General features: G+C 35.2%; 1 protein-coding gene across 1 annotated transcript in view; it reads right to left on the bottom strand.

Annotated features, from left to right (window-relative positions):
- LOC119692537 (protein TANC2) overlaps positions 1 to 18,116 on the bottom strand; it is a 171,439-nt gene extending 153,323 nt beyond the window's left edge. The window contains exon 1 of the mRNA XM_048629497.1: positions 17,965 to 18,116. The gene's annotated coding sequence lies outside the window, so the exon portion shown is untranslated. The remainder of the gene's footprint in view (positions 1 to 17,964) is intronic.
- Between the last annotated feature and the right edge of the window lie 106 nt (positions 18,117 to 18,222).

Raw genomic sequence — 18,222 nt, 5'->3', positions numbered from 1 at the left:
ATATAGGTATATATATATAAAAGATAAAATATATATATTATAAGCTTCCACATTGAGTAGTGAGTAGTTAAAAGATGAAGACAAAAAACAACCAAACTCTCACAATATATTGATCTCTCAAAAAGGCACGGACATAAAGTCTGTGGAGTGATAATAAAATCTTTAAAAAAAAAAAAAAAAAAAAAAAAAAACGGGAGAAGTGACTGTGTGGATGAAAATGGTTGTTTACGTGACAATGTGTATGGGGAGTACATTTTTTTTTCGGGAATAGCCCAAGGCAAATAACAAAAGTTGTTCAGAATGAATAGCTCTGTGACATACTTCCCGATGTACACCTATGAAAGACTCACCCTGTATAGGTAAAATAGGGGGTTAATCTGAAGGCATATTGATTAGCGTCATTGACGCAATACCGAAGGTCCTGGATTTGACTTCCGGCCAAGATAGGTATTGCTAAGTAAGTAAGACTTGCTATTATATTTTTGTTTCAAGGTAGTTTCTATTGCACTTAGTTCTCACCCTTAAAACTATCGATTTTAGCGTTATAAAATATTAATAGCACTTACTTGACTATTTACAAAAAAGCAAAAAAATGCTCGTTATAAAAAGTAAATAAATACCTATCTATGTAGAAAATATGCACTTATGTACAGTAATTAGTAATCCTCTGAATATTATAATTTGCTAAAAGTATAAGCCCTTTTGCCAAGTGCCATACCTACTGTGTTCCCAGTTCCCTACCAGCAGTACCAGCGGATAAAATAGGAAATACAGTAGTTTGTATTCATTCGGTGGATCCAGAGGCCATTTGTAACCGGCAGGGTGCTTCTATCAGCGAGTGACGGTGGCACCAACTGGGCTCTTAAGGGTCACTCTACGAGTTGACGAAAGAATAAAGAAGGTTAGTCACGCAATCGGCACGCTTGTTACAACGAGATAGAGTCGTAATTAACGCTTCAATAAGTCTATCTACTGCCCTTCTAGTACAGGTTTTGGAATTTTTGAAAACTATAAAAGTTTACGTTTTCTTCTGTCATCTTCATACATTATCAGTCAAAAGTCGCATGATAGTTTCCGCTAGAGGCGCCACTTTGTATGCGAGAAAACGTAAACTTTTATAGTTTCCAACAATATAACAAACCTACACTAGACCTACTGATGACTGGTTTACTTTCATACAATTTTGACACATTTAAAATTACAACCTGTCAAAATCGTAAGAAAGTAACTACCAGTCATCGGTACAGTGCCACAAACTTATCTGTTCTGGTGACAGCTCCAATACGAGTATATCTAATATTTCTTAAATCTACTTTTAAGATTTTAAGTTTCCCCAAAGTAGTAATTCGGTTTTAATAAACCCATCTAATCTATAATAATATATAATTTATTAGTAAGTAAAGATTTATGAATCAATTTACTTAATTCTCACCGGAACAGATAAGTTTGTCACACTATAGATAGAGTTGTTGAAACTGGCTGTTAGAGTGACCCCTTATCCAGTCCTTCAGACCCGTCATTTTTACACTTCGTGTCCATAACGCGTGACAGTTGTCCAAAAAATAAATGCGGTTTCCTGAATTCTGAGATGATGTTGTTATAATATTGTATATGTACGTATTACCTATGTATGTATGTTTTTTAGAATGATCGTGGTATGGTAGGGTAACGTAACGTAAGGTTGACGAGGGACACTTGTACCTCGGGACATTGTATTTTAAAAACCGGCTAAATAAACACATTAAAATTCTACTTTAGGCATAGTATTTTACTCGCTTGGCAAAACTAGTGAGTCTCGTGATCATACCAGAGTCAAAAGTAGCTTTTGTATAGTTTTTTGTGTTGCTTTATCTCATTGAGGCATGCTCAAAATAAAGACATGGATGTCACGTATAACTTTTCAGTTATTTAATATTATGACATGGCAATTATCTGAAAGATTCCTAAATTAAAAATAAAGATATTTAAATTTTGGTTAAATATTGCTTTTTTGTACCTTGGAACACGATTAAATTTGTACCTTGGGACACTGTTTCCTATGGCTTTGTACTATGGAAAATGTTCTTAATTGTGCCAGAGTGAAACTAGACAGAAGAGAGATGCAGTAAATCAATAAGAACAGAGATATAAGGCGTTATTTAGAAGTTTGCATTTTCCATAGTACAAAGCTATAGGAAATATTGTCCCAAGGTACAAACGTGTAACGTACCTTGGGTCAAAACAAGCATTTTTAATTTTAACTTAATTTAATAAAATCTGGCCACACTAAAGCTTTAGCACAAATACTAGTGATAAAAAAAAAAACACGCACTCACGCCTTGTACTAATGTACTCCCTTGCGGGGTAGGCAGAGGTGCATTGCTGCACCCACTTTTCGCCAGAGTGTTATGTTAGTCCCAATGTAATAGGGGGCGGGCCTATTGCCATTTTACGGGCACATCCAAGACCTGAGAACAAATATCTGTGTTTAAACAAATATCTGCCCCAGCCGGGAATCGAACCCGGGACCATCGGTTCAGTAGTCAGGGTCACTAACCACTACGCCATTCGGTCGTCGCATACTAGTGATAATAGATTATATATCCAACGAATAAAGAAAATTTCACATTAATATCTTAGCTGTACGCTGCGATAGCTTCATTCAAAGTTGGGGTAGTCGAAAATGTCCCTAGGTACGTTACGTTACCCTACTTTATACACCATTTAAGAAGTCTTTAAATAGCAGCACACCTTTTTATCAAAGGTCAGTCACAAAGTCTCTTTTTTACCAACTCTTATACTTATGTCCCTATACTTGAAAAGTCATATAATATTCCCTTATTCATGCTTGAAGTGAGAAGATAATAATGTGTAGAAATGCACCAGACATTTTAAGCCAATATCACAGCTAAAACAGTTTTAAAATACATAAATATATATAAACTTTCATAAATATTAAACTTTATCACTAAAATTGTAAAGTGACTGAAAGCTTGAATAATTTTCAGGCAGGTGAGGTGGGAAAGTTAACCTTTAAGTATGGACGTCATTTTTTCTTAACACAAGTGCGGACGTGGAGCCTCACAGGCTCCTATATGCATACACTTATTTTTTTGAGAATTTGATATAAGATTACTTTAAAACTGATTGGATATTGAATTTAAAGGATTTAGCAATAAAATAACGTGCTTATGTAATCAAATATTATTTAAAAAAATATAGAAATGTGAAAAATTCAAACTTATGGCACTTTTAAGTCCTAATTTACTGAGGCAACATTTTCTGGTATTAAAAACAGTCAAACTTATTACTATAACAAAATTAGTCTTATTCTCTTAAAATATAATACATAAGTAACCGAAAACACAAAACACCTGCTTCAGGTAACTATTATATAAAATATTGACCACAGTCTAATAGCGCTAATTTATTGGCAGTCAATGCACAGAGGTCTAGAACACTTGGAGACACACAGGCAACACAAACATAGGTATTCATCCTATGTTTTTTCGCGGGACAGATTCTACATGCTCTTGTGGACCCTTGACTGGTTTCTTGATCCTGGACCCCTTCTGTGACCATAATTATCATCACCTAAAACTCGATTCATTAGTCAACCTCAGTTCTCTTGGCAATCGTCTATTTATATCACGTCTTTGCCACATGAGGCACTACATGCACACGTGCTAGTTTTTTTAGAAATTACCTTTACCTTTAGAAGTACCAGCATTACTTATTTTTCACATTTTGAAAAAAAAATAAAAAAAAAACATAATCGCCCATACAAAATATGTTGTATGACAACAATGGACGTGTAGCCTGACAGGCTCCAGTCAATTTTTTGATGGTCATTACTCACGTGATATTCACCAGACGACTCAACCTCCTCCCTCATTGGTAATTTGGCAACGAAAACCAAAGCTACTGAGCCGCTCAATCGCGGGGAGCGGGGGGAAATAGGCAAAACTATGAAAACGTAAACATTAGGTAGCCTGTGAGACTCCACGTCCATACTTAAAGGTTAAAAAACTTAAATTTTAGAGCTTAGCTTTCTAGTGCTTGATGGCGTTCGCAAATTGTTCCATATATGTATTTTATAACTAGAATTTTATAGATACATTAATTATTAATGTTTAGATCTTGTTATTATGCTTGAATACTGTTATGTTGCTAGCTTCTTCGAGTTAGTCGTTGGTTGGTAGGTATATTATTATTTTCTTTGACATAGTTATGTAGTAAAATGTAACTTTATTTACATAAATGAACATTAGTGATATTTGATACGTTATTAAATAACTCAGCTTGATAACTTTTATCTATCTAATATCAGTAATCTGCCATAAGTGTTACTTACAGGTTTTTTACAAAAAAATATAGTGAGTAAGCAATATATTCTTCTAATTCAGTTCTCTTTTCTACACAGATCTAAGATGGCGCCCACGTTCGTCCGCGAAACCTATTTAGTGAAAAACTATGTCAATGGCCACCCGTAATAAACTGCGTCTACCATTGCCAACTAGACTGTATGTATGAAGCTTGTATGAAGTCTTTGGAGATTAGAAAACTATCATATTTAGTAGCTATTTGTGGTAAATACTTAAATGTTTTTATTTTGTTTATTTCCAATTAATATCCTTTTTTACACAGTTATAGGTATATATTACATGTTTTACAATGTCTGGTTAGTAGCTACTTGTGAGATAAAATACATGCTGTCACTCTCTGTTATCATTTTTTTGTCAGTGACAGCACGTATTTTATCCCACAAGTAGCTACTAACCAGACATTGTAAAACAAGCCCTTGGTGTTTTACAATCGAATGGGCTTTTTTTATCTCGTTAGTAAACTGATACCATAGGGAAGTATTATTAATAATTAATGAAAAGGATGGATGTGGAAGGACTTTTGAAATAGTGACTTTCATAAAAATCGACTAAAATCCATAACTCAAAGTTTTTTTTTTAATGAAATTAAGTTATTTTAAGAATAAAAATATGAGTTCGTAGATACTCATTACTCATTAAGCATTGCGTTGGGCTGTTTAAACATTTTAATACAGAATATGATACAGTTATAAAATGAACTCCCTGATTAATAAGCTTGAAAAATTACTGCATTTCCCCACCTACTTACATCCGAATAATTAGCGATACATATCGGAAAATCTGCTTTCATCCGGTCATATTGAATATCAACACAATTATGCGTATCGGGGTCGAGTGGAGTTATTATTTCACACCGATCTATTTCATGCTTTTCAATTGCGAAAAGGATTTCATTTCATTTGTGATTTTTTACAAAGCACTATGGAAATTGCCTTCATAAATGTATCGTTACTTTACGCTTTATATTATATTCAGGTCGCGTCGTTGAGCCGATCGGAATTTCATAAGCGAATATCAGCTATAGAAAATGCGTGATTGGCTCAAGGGAAATTCGACCTTATTGCTTCACCCCTTCGTAGTGGTGTGGGCGTGAATCCGTGATACGCTGGGGAGTAATCTAGACTCGTAATAAATCACTAGGAGTAGTGACGTACACTGGTTTAAAATCATTATATGATGGGATTTTAAGAGATAAGTATTGTTTAACAAGCCTTATACTTATTGCCACCATTAGCTTTGTGAAACTTGGGTTATTTGAATTTGCGGAATGAACAAACCAACTTTGAATAAATAATATAAAATTGACCTTATATTCTTCTTTTATCGTCTCAACTAACTAGGTATATTTTAGGATAGGCAGATGCAAACTATTATGTGTATAGATAGAAAAATGATAATTATTGTAATTTGAATTAAATGTAATATATACCTATAACTGTGTAAAAAAGGATATTAATTGGAAATAAACAGAATAAAAACATTTAAGTATTTACCACAAATAGCTACTAAATATGATAGTTTTCTAATCTCCAAAGACTTCATACAAGCTTCATACATACAGTCTAGTTGGCAATGGTAGACGCAGTTTATTACGGGTGGCCATTGACATAGTTTTTCACTAAATAGGTTTCGCGGACGAACGTGGGCGCCATCTTAGATCTGTGTAGAAAAGATAACTGAATTAGTAGAATATATTGCTAACTCACTATTTTTTTTTTGTAAAAAACCTGTAAGTAACACTTATGGCAGATTATTTATGGATAGATAAAAGTTATCAAGCTGAGTTATTTAAATAACGTATAAAATATCACTAATGTTCATTTATATATAACTATGTCAAAGAAAATAATAATATACCTTAAATTACAATTTTAGTGATAAAGTTTAATATTTATGAAAGTTTATATATATTTATGTATTTTCAAACTGTTTTAGCTGTGATATTGGCTTAAGATGTCTGGTGCATTTCTACACATTATTATCTTCTCACTTCAAGCGTGAATAAGGGAATATTATGACTTTTCAAGTATAGGGACAATAGTACATAATTATTAAGAGTTGGTAAAAAAGAGACTTTGTGACTGACCTTTGATAAAAAGGTGTGCAGCTATTTAAAGACTTCTTAAATGGTGTATAAAGTACCATACCACGATCATTCTAAAAAACATACATACATAGGTAATACGTACTTATACAATATTATAACAACATCATCTCCCACGGAATTCAGGAAACCGGTGAGAGCGAACTTAATTGATTCATATCTCTTTACTTACTAATAAATTATATATTATTATAGATAAGATGGGTTTATTAAAACCGCAAGAGCGAATTACTACTTTGGGGAAACTTAAAATCTTATAAGTAGATATATAGAAATATTGGAGCTGTCACCGGAACAGATAAGTTTGTGGCACTGTATCGATGACTGGTAGTTACTTTCTTACGATTTTGACCGGTTGTAAATTTAGGTAGGTAGTATGAAAGTAACTACCAGTCATCAGGGCCTCTAGTACGCGCTTTGCAATCTATGTAAACGAAAAAAAATATGGTTTTCTTCTGTCATCTGCATACATTATCAGTCAAAAGTCGCATGATAGTTTCCGCTAGAGGCGCCACTTTGTATGCGAGAAAACGTAAACTTTTATAGTTTTCGACGATCTATCAAACCTGTACTAGACGGGCAGTAGATAAAGATAAAGATAAAGATAAAGAAACATTTATTCGACACATAGACAGCAACAACAACAAAAAGAAAAATACAGACTTAAAGAAAAGAAATACATATACAAGATAACAAGGCCAAAAAAATAATAATAAAAAATTAACATGAGGCAAAAACAAAAAAAAGGGCAAAATATAAAACAATAACACAACGGGTTGCTGTCCGGAGTGTCGAAACGGCACCAGCTCAGCATGAGCTGTGGACAGTAAGGCCACAGCGCTGATTTTCAGCTGGCCCTTTTAAGTGACCTCAGTCACGTACACGAGTACCTACTTAACTATGTACAAACAAAAAAATAAAAAATAATAATATATAAGTATAGGTATATGGGACGTGTGTGTTGTGTGAATTACTGTTATGAGTGTGTATGGTAAGTAAATAAATAATGCATAGATAGAGTTATTGAAGCGTTAATTACGACTCTATCTCGTTGTAACAAGCGTGCCGATCGCGTGACTAACCTTCTTCGTTCGTGCGTCAACTCGTAGAGTGACCCTTAAGAGCCCAGTTGGTGCCACCGTCACTCGCTGATAGAAGCACCCTGCCGGTTACAAATGGCCTCTGGATCCACCGAATGAATACAAACTACTGTATTTCCTATTTTATCCGCTGGTAGAGGAAGATGAGAACACAGTAGGTATGGGACTTGGCAAAAGGGCTTATACTTTTAGCAAATTATAATATTCAAAGGAATAAGTACTAATTACTGTACATAAGTGCATATTTTCTACATAGGCAGGTATTTATTTGCCTATTATATTTAGGTACCTGCCATAGCATCAAGCTGAACTAGAACCCATTTCAGCACCGAGAAGCAACATTCTTTTAATTACTTATTTTTTTATTTACTTTATAACCTTTTTCTTGTAAATGTATGTGTTGTTTCTGTGTGTGTTAGAAATAAATAAATTTTCTTTCTTTCTTTCTTTCTTTCTTTCTTTCTTTATTTACTTTTTATAACGAGCATTTTTTTTTGCTTTTTTAGAAATAGTCAAGTAAGTGCTATTTATATTTTACAACGCTTAAATCGATAGTTTTACGGGCGAGAACTAGAACTACACAGTGCAATAGATAACTACTCCAAAAAACAAAAAAAAACACACACTCACGCCTTGTACTAATGTACTCCCTTGCGGGGTAGGCAGAGGTGCATTGCTGCACCCACTTTTCGCCAGAGTGTTATGTTAGACTCAATGTAATAGGGGGCGGGCCTATTGCCATTTTACGGGCACATCCAAGACCCGTAAAAAAACTTTGAGTTATGGATTTTAGTCGATTTTTATGAAAGTCACTATTTCAAAAGTCCTTCCACATCCATCCTTTTCATTAATTATTAATAATACTTCCCTATGGTATCAGTTTACTAACGAGATAAAAAAAGCCCATTCGATTGTAAAACACCAAGGGCTTGTTTTACAATGTCTGGTTAGTAGCTACTTGTGGCATAAAATACATGCTGTCACTGACAAAAAAATGATAACAGAGAGTGACAGCATGTATTTAATCTCACAAGTAGTTACTAACCAGACTTTGTGAAACAGGGCCTTAGTCGCGCAAAAAGTGTAAATTTTACATCGACTGTCAAGTACAATCTACTCGTAAAATATTAAGCCACCAAATAAAAAAGAAAAGAGATGAATTGAAGTAGGGGTAGATAAGAAGAGGGTAAAATCTGGAGTTTTGGGACTCTCGTGGAGTCGTAATAAGTATATGTTTCTTTCTATAATTTAACTAAATTTTGGATACATACATACTGGATAATTATATACTGGATATGGAATCACGTCAAAAGGAATCTTGGACTAAAGAGCACTATTGTATTGCGTTATTTAGACCACACTAGACCAAGTTAGTTTATACATAATACCTGTCTAGCGGCCTCGACCGAGATTCAAACATTGGACCGCCAAGCACCCCTCTCTACCATACCATCCGGCCATCCAAAGAGATCAATAATTTCCACAACCGGCCGCGTTACACTAGTGTAGTGTTGCCAGTATCTGGTAACGAGATATTAATTACGCGGGATTTATGTGAGCTGTCAACACCGTCTCACGGGGCCTCATAGTGCCGCTCCAACCCGTAATTAGAGTAATTTATGTTCTAAGGATCTGTGTGTGAGTGTGTAAGTGTAGTGAGGAATAATTTTCGGCCTGAAGATTTAGTTTCAAGTAGTCAAGGATAGAAGAAAGAGTTACGATTTATTTTATGACATAGCCTATGATTTATTATTGGTCTACTACAGCGGGAAAGAATATAATTATAACCTTCGAACGATTCGTAACTATATAAATTTAGTGTAGCAATGATAAGAATATAACAGTACTTAATAAGAAACATAATAATAATAATAATCTTTATTTGCACACCATGAAACATAACTTAATTAACATACATGCACAAATGGCGGTCTTATCGCTAAAAGCGATCTCTTCCAGACAACCGTTGTAGGTAAAAAGTTAAACATTGGAAAAGGGCACTTAGGTGTACCTACTTAATTACGAAATTAACAAATAAAAACAAACAAAATTATTGAACACATATAATTATAAATACATACATAAATAAATATATAACAATAATTAAATAAAATAATATATATTATAAATATATTAGCTCTGACAATTTAAATAAGTAAAATAAAAATAATTTAATTAAAACTCAACTTGTTCTTCAAGATAATTACTTTTGATCATGCGTTTAAAAGACGCAGGAGATGGCGCTTGCCTTGTATTTAAAGGGAGAGCGTTCCATAGTTGGATGGCTTGGACTGTAAAAGAGTTGGAGTAAAAAGAAGTTGTATTATACCTTTATATTATTCGTTCGTACCTCCTTACCCTACTTGTATATTAAATGTAACAGCATTCACACATGATCCGTAGCGGGTAGATCTTTATGTAAATACGAGTCCAATGTAAATATTATTCTAAGACGCATTTACCCTACATCAACCCTTCTTAGTTTGTAGAAGACTTCCTGCGTATACGTAAGAAGGACATAAGTATATTGGTCTAAGTAAATAGTAGTAGGATATATTCTATTCTATTCTATTCTATTCTCTGTGGGGGTGTCAGTACCTGCACCTGGCTCTCTCGAGTGGAACCTTTGTGCATATCCCCAAGGTCTAAACTGCCTTCCTAAGCTTGGACCATTTCCCACCACGCTGGTCCACTGCGGGTTGGTGGGTTCACATATCTAGATGTGCTAAGTCTAGATATGCAGGTTTCCTCACGATGTTTTCCTTCACCGTAAGAGCGATGGTATACATTGTACTTAAATTCAGAAAAGAACTCATTGGTACATGTCAGCGCCGGGATTCGAACCCGCATCTCTGGCGTGAGAAGCGGGCGCTTACCCGACTGAGCTAACACCGCTCAGTAGGATATAGTAGGATATATTGAAAATAAGTACCTATACGGAGAACTATCTAAGTATTACATTAGCTATCCCAAGTTTTGATGATAATTGCCTCAATTGCTTTTACGTAAAAATCGAATATTTTCAAAATTGCGACAATAAAGCGTATTTTGCTATCGCATTGTATACTAAACCAGTTGTAAACCTTTTTTAACTCTTAATTAGTTAACAAAATTAATTAGGTAACTAGTAACTACAATTAAATAGTTACTAGTTAACTAATTAATTTTGTTCCATTATTTGAAATAAAAAATAATAATATACAATTTCATTAAGGTGAAGTGAAAAGATAAGTTAGTTTCTAACTCAGACTTCTCACATATTGACAGGGAAAATTATGGCAATAAAACGTCTAGTTCCAAGAGAAATAACAGATTTTATTATAGCATATCCCCAAAATAACCAAAAGCTGTAAACTTTAGTATTTACCGAGTCAAGTTTTTAAATAAATCTTTATAGCGAAAAGTGGGTGCAGCAATGCACCTCTGCCTACCCCGCAAGGGAGTACATTAGTACAAGGCGTGAGTGCGTGTTTTTTTTTTTTTTTTTTTTTTTTTTTTTTTATTGCGGACTTATGGACAGGCAAATAGTTTCACATCCCATATTAGCTTGAAGCGTGGCTTTTATGACTACGTATATTCTGTGTCGTAAAATGAAAATAGGTTGACTAGCATGAATGTGTTGTGGGTTGAATGAAAATTATTAATTTAAATAGTAAAAATAACTACAGTACGTAGTTGGTAAGCTAGCTAACTTGGCTATATGTATAATGCCATCTTGCCTACTTTGTTTAATTTTGAATAGATAGTTAGTTACATGTTACAAATTAATAATTTTCAACTTAACTGCAATTAGGATAACATTCAACATAATATGTTATTATTATTATCATTAAGATAACTAAAGTGAATATTATGAAAAAAAGATCAATAGAAGCATTACCTATATATTATACATGCAGGATTCATAATTTATTCGAGTGCTATAATTAGTAAGAAGTAATTTTGTAATGCACCATAGGGCATGCAATACCGGTAATATTTTCAATACCGGTATTGAGTTCCGGTATTAGAACTCAATACCGGGATCCCGGTATTAATACCGGTATTAGACTTCCTTGTTATAAATGGCATATATTTTGTTTAAAGGTCGTATAGGGCAAAATAAAACAAAAAAAGCAATCAAATTCTGTATAATGTAATATTTTTTACGAGAATTGAGTATTAGAGTTAAAATTTTAGAACGCATGGACAACAAGTAGGTTTCCAAAGGCCAAAAACCGCATGTAACGGTTTAAAACAAGTAGACTTTCATAGTATATGGGAGCACAGGGCTAACTATATCTTAATCGCTTGATTTATAGCCTAAAAAATGTCCGATTCCGGTATTACTTCAATACCGGTATTAACTTTCAATACCGGTATTGAAAAAAGCGTGGATTTGTCCGGGATCCCGGTATTACGCAATACCGGTATTGCGGTATTGCATGCCCTATGCACCATGCAATAATTTTATTTTCAAAGACCAGAAATAGATTATAAAAGCTGTACCTACATTTTATCTTATCTGCAGCAGCCTGAGGCACAGCCAGTGACAATCCGCTTTAGACTAAAATTCTAATAAATAATTTTCGTTTTAGCGAAAACTGAATTTTCAAAGATTGGACGCAGCACCGGGCAAATAATTACGGAATTTAACAAGCTTCGCTCCTGTGGGGATTATTGCAAGTCTGTTAAAGAGAAAAGCAAAATAATGGATAGAAGTAGGTAGAATGTGGATCTTTTTAATTGACCACGGAGAAGAAAAATGTAGCTGTAGACTGGTGTGATTATACGAGTAGGTATAAGGTCGGAGGTGCACATCAGTGCACAAATAAGCCCTCTGAGTGACCTAGACGAATCAACTGGTAAATTATTGAAGGTTAAAAGCAAGCTCATTTAACGCAATTTAATTGATAAAAACATTACGTTATGATAATCCTAAATAGGAATTTTAAATTATTCTTGTTAATTTTTCTTTATGCATAGGTATTTGTATATGTTTAGAATATTTTCACAAGATCTTATAAAAAAACTATAAGTAATAAAAAATGCTAAAAAAGAAAGACAGTAGGTCCTTCTTACGCGCGTCACAAGTAGCGTCGGCACATAAAATTGCATTATATATAGGAGGGTCAGGACGTGGTTCTTGGCTAATAACATTTTCTCATATTGCTTCCTTAGTTTTATATGTCGAAGCAATATTGCCACAATCTGATGGGCTACAGTATATTACTAGGGAGGTTGCACGGTATCTGCTATGAGATAAGCTATTTTACTGCGGTTCAAGGAATTGTGTTTTTATAAAAGTTAGTAAGTAGGTAAATATATACGTTTATACAGAAACTTTGTTACGGTCTGTGTACCTAACGCAAACTTGTCTTAGCAATGATTTTCGGATTCAAATTGTATAGAATTGGACACTAATTACTTCGTAAATGTTACTTCGTTTTGATTTCGCGATAGAGTCCCTGTACAGTTTCCTAACTACATATAATGTGTTGTATACATTTCACTTATTAGCTATCTATGTCGGCCACAACTGTTATTGTTATGTCAAAGGATTTAAATAATTATTCATAAAACGAGTGGTTCTTCCCATAATTATATGAGCCCGTAATTTTCCAATCTGTCCTCGGACTTCCTATCCTAACCCCCCAAAAATCACATAACTCTTCTTTTTCCCATCGGCCCAGTATGCAGAATAATTATATTCCACTTCAACACTGAATAATTAGTTTTATTCGCCATTTGCATAATTTTCTGTATTAACCGAGGCGTGGTAAGGTCCGGGATGAATTTGTAATGAACAAATCCGGTTCCATATTGTCCTTCTGAGCAACTGTACTGACCCATCTCAATCTTACTTATGAACCTACTTACCCTTAGGCCGTGTTCACACGATTAAGCGTCAATTCACACGTACCACAACCACACCACGTCGCAGCGACAAAATGTGGTCAAGCTGTGGTTACGTGTGAATTGTGTGACAGCGGCTTTTTGCAGTTGCGTTGTGGCAGCGACAAAATGTCGATGTGGTTGCGTTGTCGCTGTCATTGTGATGTTGTAACCACGTCGTCGTGTGCATTTAATAGGGAGAGGAGGTGGCCGCGGTGCCGCCGCCGCGTGGCGGCTTTGCCGTTGCGATGTGGTTGCGTTGTGGTTGCGATGTGGTTGCGATGTGGTCGTATTACACAGGTGGTCGATAACAACGACAAAATGTGGCACGTGTGAATTGGATTATTCATTGTCAATACAAAATATACGCCCGACCACACCGCGTGGTTGTGGTGTGGTTGTGGTTGTGGTGTGGTTGTGGTACGTCTGAATTGACCCTAAGGTGGAAATTGGTTGCACAATATATAAGACGTGTTGCAACGTCACTACTGGTTTCTATTGGCCGCCAATGACATGGCCATAAAAATAACCAAATGGAAACCCTGTAGATAAAGTTTTTTTTAAATTAGTAACGTTGCACTTGCGATACGACGTTTGCTACCTCATATCTTCCAAATATATTTATTAGCTGAATAACCAATTCACTCTACACTCCATTCTTACATCACTTTCATTAAGCTTTCTGAGTTCATTTTTTTAATGACAATAGGACTAAAATTAATCAACAAATTTGTATGACATTGGCCCCATTTTTGTGGCAAATTATTTAGGATGAGCGTTACTCTATACTGACTAAAAACTAACGAACAAGAGCTATCGTGCAATCCGTATATTTAATACAACGAAATAGAGTCGTGGCTCTCCGAAATTTAGTTTTTCGTCACATAGAGTGACCAGGCATATTCTCTGTGAATGTGAGGCCATCATTCACAAGAGAAACAGAATCTTGGGCGGCTACAAATTAGCCCCCATAGATGTCAGGTCTCTCTCTCCAGGTAAGATCATCAGGTTTATAAAAGACCTGGGCCTGGATAGTGAGATTTGACTCGGCAAGGGGAGTCACAATAGATCTTTTAGGTCGCAGTGGCGAATGGGCACTGGTTGCCCTCCCCTTTTCTATAACTATAACTATAACTAGAGTGACCAGGCTCACAGGGGGCCAAAAAGTATCTGCGCATTGGTCTTTCATCAAGCTTCGTGGTTCCTAATGTACAATTTACCGCAATGACGTGGCCCTCGGGCCTCGTTCTCTCGCCACTTTGATCGAGATGCGCCTAGCTCCATCAATTACTTCTCTAGAGATCCCTGTGATGTATGCGTTCCTAGTACCTCTGCTAAATGCTGTTATAATGCTGTATGTTATATGTTGGTTGTTTGTTGTGTATTTATGACTAGGTAGCCAATTCTCAATCATACGCCTTTAAAGTCAACTGTCGAGTCGACTTGATTACAAACAAATCATTGAAAAATTATTTCATGTCTGGTATAATGACTTCCACCTTTCATGCTACTTTAAATGCGTGTGATTTAGGTACTAAAACTGAACATTTATACCACAGTGGAAGTTTACGTCTTAAGGCAGGATACTTTATTAGGGAGGGCCATTTTTGTGTCTCTTTCATAATGAACTACAAAGTTGACATACCTACCTTCCTGCTGACGAGAAATTTACTTATAATATCTCAAAATCCATACCATTATACCATTATGATACATTTTAAAAAAATCGAAGCTAAGTAGGGTATATATGTATAAATAGGCGATGAAACAGTTACAAAAAGGTTTAATCACAAAATCTGCTCACGTCACATCATATTCAAAAAGCGAACCCGACCTTCCAAAGATAAGCAGCACAAAACAGACGGAACATTTCAAATTTCAACGCAAAAATGTGCCAAATATGCCGATTAAAATGATAAGCTGGGCATGGCTAATTGAGCCTGTATGTAAAACGGAAATAAATATTGTTTCGTGCAACTGCATAATGCCAGTTCATTAAAGCTACGGCCGTCAGCTCAGCGGCGAAAATTCATTTATCAAATTGGGTTACTCTTGAAAATTGATACGTTCGGTCGAAATTGAAAAAAAAAAACGTTACGGCCACTTTACTGTGTCGGTCGGTTTTTATCGGTAACAGTTGCTTGTTTTATTGTAGAATTGTTTTAAAATAGTTGTATTATTTTACAACTAAGATAATAATTGCAAATGAGCAGGCATACATATAAAAAAGATGGAATGACGCCCCTACCTAGTGCATATTGATTGATAGATATCATATTGACCTACGTAGGTAGGTTAGGTTAGGTAGGGTAGGTAGTTTACATAATATTATCAACTAAAGATAAAAAGAATCATAAACTTTTGTTTTAATTACATATTTTTTATGTAACTGAATTATTGTTATAATTTTAAGAGTTCGCCCGCGGCAGCTATTGTTCGGTAAAGTTTCGGAGCAATTTGTTCAACTAGGTAGTGTTGCCTGTGAGCAAGATAAGAAATTGGATACTATTAGGTAGTATTAAAACTTTGTACTGTATTAAACTATTAAATCATTTGAAAAAGGCTAGGAATTCTTATCTGTAACTTACCTATAATTTTTCAATGTCTAGACTGTACTTAAATCAGAAAATTCACTTTCTGTCCACAGTTACCTACACAAGATCAAAAAGTTTCAAAGAGCGTCGAATAAAAAATTTAAGTATGTAAAAAGTGGCATATTCTGTGTTTCTATTTCGTGCAGCCGTATTAGGCAGTTATGACGGGAATAAGGAAAGAATCCAGCCGGTATTGTATGCAAAGCACCTTATTATATTATTCCGTCCTACATGTTTTCCTCAATAGAAATTACGTTTGCACCGGGGAAGATTGAGGCAGGTAGGTACCTAGGTACCTATATTTATTTAGAGCATAGGATAGACTTTGTCAAAAAGAGGAGGTCATACATTTAACGCATATAGATTATGTGTGCTTGTTAACCATAACCATGTGTTTGCTGTATGTACCCATGACCAACGACCATGGAGGGAGATAAAATTGAAATTCAAGAGACTTAAATTAGTTACTTACAGTTACAGAGTTCTTGTCAGAAAAACGATAGTCTTTCGGGGATCCAACCATGTCGAACAGTGCAATCTACATATAGAGGGGTTATTCGGAAAACGGTTTGGAGCTCAGCTACAGAAGGTTAAAAAACAAAATCACACCTCTGATCGTGCCATCTTTTCGTTTGTAAAACTCTATATAAGTACGAGTGGGTAAACAACTTTATAATTTTCATCACTACAATACCATAAAACCGTTACTGGTAGAGTTTTTTAAAAAGTAAAGCACAAATAACGTAAACATTGAATATTTGCGGGCGGTCCGTCGTCGCGTCCTCATAACCTCGTCTGTAGCGAAGTAAATATAGACATTGTATATAGCTTCGTATGTACTAGGTAACAACAGTCTCAGCTGTTCAATACCTGTGGGGTCACTCTAGTGAAAAACTAAGTTTCATTACGCTAAGGGCCAGCAGCACTGTGCCCTAATTGTGTGAAGAACATGCTGAGTTGGTGCCTTTTTGACGCTCTGGAGACGAACCTGATAGTTATCTATGCTGGATGATACACAGCCACTGAGCATCATTATTTATATATACATTATAAACATATTATCTTATGTTAGTTGTTTAGAGGTAACAAACAGTGCCTGTAATAACGACCCGACCGGCTAGCTCTAAAAAAGTGACGCAAAATTTTTAACCCGAAAGAAAATGAGGTCAATGGTCTCTACGACTGTACAGCAATTTCAAGCCAGATTGTTTCAGGCGATTGTAAACTTTACTACTTTCAGCACACGGACTATTTATGAGTGGTCATGAAGTTTGTTTGTCGGTGTTTTTGTAGAATCATATTCAATTTTGTTGGAAATGTCGGACTCCCGGTTTTAATGTTCGACTGTTTTATTCATATTCATACAATGTCACTGGGTTTAGGGCTCTGTTTAACATGTTTGCATATATTTTAGTGATTTAACCCGGAATTAATAGTTAAGCTTTCCTAGTTTATAGTGGGATCTACGCTGATTAAATTTCAAAATGGTACGTTTCTAATTTCGTTAGATAAACTATGATTTTTCTTATAATTTTGTAGATATTTTGCCTTTATTTAACGGCCCTAGACAGTTTATCTCAGGAGAAAGAAGGGGTGTTTGCGTGAAAGGGTGCTGAAGACTAAAATAGTCTTAAAGATTTTAGGCACCCCTGTTATATAAGTGCCAGTTAAACTTAAAAGCTTTAGTATGAAGTTTAATAAGAAACTAAAGTTTTTTTTAAAATTAGATACCCTAGATTCTACATCCACCTACAAAATACTTAAATTAATGGTAAGTATAATAATTTTTACATTACTGCTTTACATACCCTAACCTAATTATTATCAATCAATTGTCCTGTCAATTATCTCATTTCTCTCTGAAGTCTGAATAAAACATATAACGACAAAGAAAACCACATAGTTATTTAAACAAAGAAAAAACTCACCATTAAAATCTCCAAACAACAAGCACACACTCCAAAAACCACCAGTAAAGACACAACGCACGAACACAATTCGAATTTCAAATTTCGAAACCGGATATCGATAAGACACAGACACTGCTTCCGGTGGCGTCGCGCGCGGGCCGCGGCGCACGCGACACTGGCCGCTGAAACCGCTGAAACTGTAGCTGAATCATGCGGCTGCGCATCCCGTCTGAAACACCCTCTTTTAACACTAGCGTGCGGGGGAGGGTATTTTTG

Source organism: Plutella xylostella, chromosome 23, assembly GCF_932276165.1.
Source record: "Plutella xylostella chromosome 23, ilPluXylo3.1, whole genome shotgun sequence".
In the NCBI taxonomy this organism is placed as follows: domain Eukaryota; kingdom Metazoa; phylum Arthropoda; class Insecta; order Lepidoptera; family Plutellidae; genus Plutella; species Plutella xylostella.
The sequence above is the reverse complement of the archived record's forward strand: the minus strand, read 5'-3'. Positions and strand labels throughout refer to the sequence as shown.